The 5,082-nt window shown below is 47.7% G+C and overlaps 1 non-coding gene across 1 annotated transcript; it reads right to left on the bottom strand.

Moving 5' to 3' along the window:
• Positions 1 to 362: 362 nt before the first annotated feature.
• LOC113246091 (U6 spliceosomal RNA) lies at positions 363 to 470 on the bottom strand. Its single transcript, XR_003312881.1, has one exon. It is a non-coding gene; the product is annotated as a U6 spliceosomal RNA (small nuclear RNA).
• Positions 471 to 5,082: the final 4,612 nt, after the last annotated feature.

Below are 5,082 nucleotides of genomic sequence, written 5' to 3'. Positions count from 1 at the left end.
GCTCCTCCGCTATGAGCCTGCTTCTTCCTCTCCCACTCCCCCTGCTTGTGTTCCCTCTCTCGCTGGCTGTCTCTCTCTGTCAAATAAATAAATAAAATCTTAAAAAAAAAAAAAAAAAGAAAACATCTCATAAACCACTTTGTCAGTATGCTTTTATCCTGGTAAATATATATTTATATATAATAATGTGTGTGTGCATATATATGTCTATGTACCTGGAATATATATTCACACATTTATATATAAACACACACATATATATATATACTTATATACATGTATTCCAAAATGTTTAACATGGTTATTTCTGGGTAGTATAATTACGGATGGTTTTTAATCAATTAATTAATTATTATTATTTTTAAAATATGGAATGCTTCACAAATTTGCGTAATCATTCTTGCCCAGGGGCCATGCTAATCTTCTCCGTATTGTTCCAATTTTGGTCTGTGTGCTGCCAAAGCGAGCACTGGATAGTTTTTTAAAAGTCTTTTTTTTTTTCCTGCAATAAAAATGTTTTGTTCACATAAAAAAGGCAAAATGTTCTCAGAATTTGAACCTCCACTCAGATCGGGGAGTAATGAAACTTCCTAATTGAGTCTCCCCCCCCAATGCAGGTCTCATTTACCTCCCGTTACGTTAGGGTTTTTGGCTTCAACTTTACTGCTTCAAACTGAGCGCCCAGTCCACTAAAACCTTCATTTTGGTTGAATGTTTTCATATGAACTGTCCTTGCTTTACTTGTTTGGTTCATTCTTTATCGCAGGAGATGTGACCCTCATCTCCGGCCACAGTTCGATCGAATCAGAAGTCAGAGAGTGCAGCTGCTTCCGGATTGGTGAAGCCCTCCTTCCTTCCTCGGCAGGATCCTTTGGGAGAAAACTGCTAGAACTTCACATCTGAGAACTTGCTGTCCCTTTGGAGCCCCTCAGGTAATTCTCCTTGGAACATTTTACGATCTGACTTCTGGAAATCTGTAAAAATTACGTCTGGCCATCTTCCTTCAACATTCTGGCAAGTGAACTTGTTAGTGGGGCAAACATTTGCTAGGTGCTCTGCTTCCAGCAGAAGGAGCTGACGTCCTGATGCTTGCGACCTCTGGCACAGCTGTATCCGGCCTTAGATTACTTTCACCATCTGAATTAAAAAAGCATCACCCACGTCCTCTGTTTATTTTAACATCTATTCTGTGCTCCTACTGGGTTTTATTTCCTGGTCGCTTCTTTTATCTGCATCCAAATGCTTCTTTTCCGAAGGGTTGTGATTTCCTTTTTGACATATACACTCCTGCTGAAAACTGTCATTAGATCTGCTTCCTCTGAGCAGTGGCATCCTTCCAGGGTCACCCATCAGTCGTGAGCTCCGTATAATCTATTTATTTTCTTGTGATAAAATTCATGTTCCCATTCTGGTCTTCTATAATATAGCACTTCCCAAACTAGGATTTTACTAAAATTAATGAAAATTTTTTGGGAAAAAAATCCCCCAAATTGATGTGTTTGGCAACAAGAAACGACATTTCCTCCCATCCCCCAAACGATCTTAGACTATCATCATCTTTTCATAGAAGACAAAAATTTAATCCTGAAAAGGTCAGAAAGGACTTAATTTCAGAATTTAATAATACTGAAAAAGTCTTATTTCATTATAGACCTGAAATCCTCTCTCAGGGACCATCTCCGGTCCACAGACCCATGTGGGAACCCACAGCTAGAATATACACTTTTGCAGTTCTATTTGGACACTTTTCCCCTTTCCTCCAAAAGTTCAGGAGGTCCATGATGCCCAGGTTTTGTCTTAGTTACTTTGCCATTTATCAGAGGCCCATAAAACTTCCGTCACAAGTCGCAAGCGGTCCCCCCAGTCCTGGTCTGGGACACAGCCTTCGTTGTCCGGTTGTCCTGCCTCGTGCTCTTTCTTTTCCAAAGTCACTCTTCGAACTGGGGAGATGAACACAGCACTGCAACCACAAGTCCTTCAGAGTCCTCCGCCGTAACTAGCATGTCCCAGGTTTCTTTTGCTTGCATAATTTGTTCTCATATGGATCCGCTAAAATACGAGGTCGCCAAATTGCAACAAGCTCTGTCTCAGGCCTCAGAACCCACTTGAGGAAGGAACTTCATCATTACCAAGGCCAGGTCTGGGCTCCTATCCCCTTACAGAGTTACCAACTAAGAGAATGGGGTCTCCTCCTCCTGGGGTGGGGGGAGGGCTGGGTGCCTCTGTGGGCTTCAATGAATCCTCCTTGGTACTCGACCTAAGGATGCATTATTCCTGTGAAAGTGTCAGGGTGGGATTGTCTTTTCTCCTCGACCGTTCTGAAGAGTGATATTTAGTAGGCTTGACACAAAGACTTTTCTAGCATAATAATGCTGAACTGATGCTATGAAAAACAGTCGACATTTACAGGAGAAAAGATGGTTTGTTTTGAGCTATTTCATCCGGATGGGGTTCAGTTCTGACCCTCAAAATCTCATGTCTGGCTTGTTTCTGCAAGACGGACTAGGACTTTGCGGGGGGTGGGGGGGGTGGGGGTGGGGGGGGTGGGGAGGAAGGCAGAGGAGGGAGGGATACCAGAGATAAAGGACCTTCTAGAGCCTATCCAAGAAGGACTCTGTATGAATTGAAAGGTCACTTGATGAGAGGAGTGATGTTTTTCACTGTTCATTAGACCTTGTGCTTGTTACCAGCGGGTAGGATTATTTTCTATCGGGTCATGACCTGTACCCGCAGTCACGGGCTGATCACGTGATAGAACGGAGAGGTATTCATCAAGATTTCACCATCTTTCTGGCAATGGAACCAGATGGCATTTTTAGCACGCATATTTTGGTGTCTATCCCAAGAACCAAGTTAAATTTAGCCCATTTCCTGACGGCCGCTGAATAGCGTAGGACTCCCCAGTCTTGGATTACTCACAGTCCTCTGTGTCTGTCTGCGGAATCGCTCCTTGCAAACTGCTAGGCCTTTGAGGAGCCCAAGTGTATAGGGTGCACTGGTCCCCCAAATCCTTAGAACCCACTGGGAAAGGTGTAGACGAGTGGTATATTCGGTATTTTTTTAGTCCCAGTCCTGACAACGTCAGGAATGACCCAGTCAGATGGAATGTGTGTGTGCACGGTGCGTGCACGCGTGCATCCATGTGTGTGGGCCTGGGTGTGTAAACAGGGTCCTCTGGGGGCCCTTCCTCAGACTCTCGGTGCGTGTGCTCCTGAGGAGTGGGTCTGCGTTGTGTCGGGTTTGGGAAAATCAGATCGGAGTGTTTTGCAGGTTCTCAAAGAGAAGTGGCTCTGGACTGAGCAGAAAATGGAACTTCCAGGGCTGTGGGCCGTCCTTCTCCGCACAGGGCCTCTGGGCCAAGTGTCAGAGACGGATCAGCGCCTGCACACAGCAGGCATCGGCGTCTCCGAGCGAATATGTTTAAATGCATATGTCACGGTTAGACTCCATCCAGATACACCGGATCAGACTCTGGGGGATACAGCCCAGGAATCTATACCCAAAAAAAGAAAAGTAGGGCAGGCTGTGTTGCTATGTGAGCAGGTTTGGTGACGACCGCCTCACTCGCTCAGTTCTCCGAGGGGGTAGTAGCATCCATGTTCACCTCAAGTCCTTTTGATTTTCTCTCCTGAGTGTTTCTTGCAGCTTTTTCCGTGTGTCCGCTAGCCACTGGCCAAGTGCAAGCTACCGGCCTCTCCGGCTTGGACCGCTGCAGTAGACTGAAGTTCCCCTGCAGCGACCGTCCCCCTCCAATCTGTACTCCACAGAGCAGCCAGGGTAGCCGGTCCTAGTCACAAATTTGATTCTGCCACCCTCCCCACTCCACCCTGACCCTCACTCCAGGTCTTTCTTTCCATTGCTTTTAGGGTGAGCACAACATTCTTCTGGAGGCAGGATGACCCAGGTCCCTACCCACCACGCCAGGGTGGCCCTTTTCAGTTGCAATTTTATATTGATTCACGTAATTAGGGGTGTGTCTCTGCAAGACCAGTGCGATGTCCCATGAAGGCAGTTTCCAGGCTTCTTCACTATCGTAGCCCTCGTGCTTGGCATTGGGTAAGCTCTAAACACCTGCCCTCGCCTCCACACAGCAGGGCTGGTCATCAAGCAATCGTCAGTCTCAAAGACACCCCGTCTTGGGACGTGCGTGTAATTCTACCCAGGAGTTCCATTCATTCATTCATGTCCTCATTCATTCATTCATTCCTCATGACAAGAGTAGGGTGACGTGCTGTCTGGAGCTGAGGAATTCTGCGCCCGGCCGGAGTCAGCCAGCACCCAGCAGGCACTGCTGCTCATGATCTGAGCACGCTTCTGAGCACTTGGTGCACCTCGCTTCTCTGTGCTCAATCACAACAAACATTTATTGCCCATTACCGAGGTGCCCAGAGGTGCTTCTTGTCCTTAAGTAGCTTCTGGTCTGGGGAGGAAAGGCAGACATTGAACAAGTGACAAGTGCATCAGTCTTACAAGGAGGGAGCTGGGTAACCCCTGGAAACACAGCAGAGGGAGTCCAGGTCTAGTGTGGGAGGTCAGCGGGAAGCTTGCCTGAGTAAGGAACATCTGAGCTGAGATCTAGAGGAGGAGAAAGAGGCAGAACAGGCGGTAGGGGGGCACTTGGGTGGCGCAGCGGGTAAGCGTCTGCCTTCGGCTCAGGGTGTGATCCCGGCGCTCCGGGATCGAGCCCCGCGTCAGGCTCCTCCGCTATGAGCCTGCTTCTTCCTCTCCCACTCCCCCTGCTTGTGTTCCCTCTCTCAGTGGCTGTCTCTATCTCTGTCGAATAAATAAAATCTTAAAAAAAAAAAAAAAAGAACGGGCGGTAGGAACAGTCCAGATGCAGACCCCTGTGGAGTGAACTTTGGAGGACGGGGCTATTTAATGGGCAGTGGGGAGCACCCACTTCTCCCTAATTCTCTTCCTGTGCCCTGGGGCTTGGCTGACACAGCCTGTGCTGACCTGGGCAAATGTTACGCTGAACAGGAGAGGGCTGGCGTGGAAGCAGGTACCTGTCTGGCCCCCTTCTCTGACTCAGGCACCACCCAGCACTCTTGTCAGAGTGACATCAAACATCACGGCCACCAG

The sequence above is a fragment of the Ursus arctos genome, unplaced genomic scaffold, assembly GCF_023065955.2.
Source record: "Ursus arctos isolate Adak ecotype North America unplaced genomic scaffold, UrsArc2.0 scaffold_37, whole genome shotgun sequence".
NCBI lineage: Eukaryota > Metazoa > Chordata > Mammalia > Carnivora > Ursidae > Ursus > Ursus arctos.
This window is presented reverse-complemented; position numbering and strand designations above follow the sequence as displayed.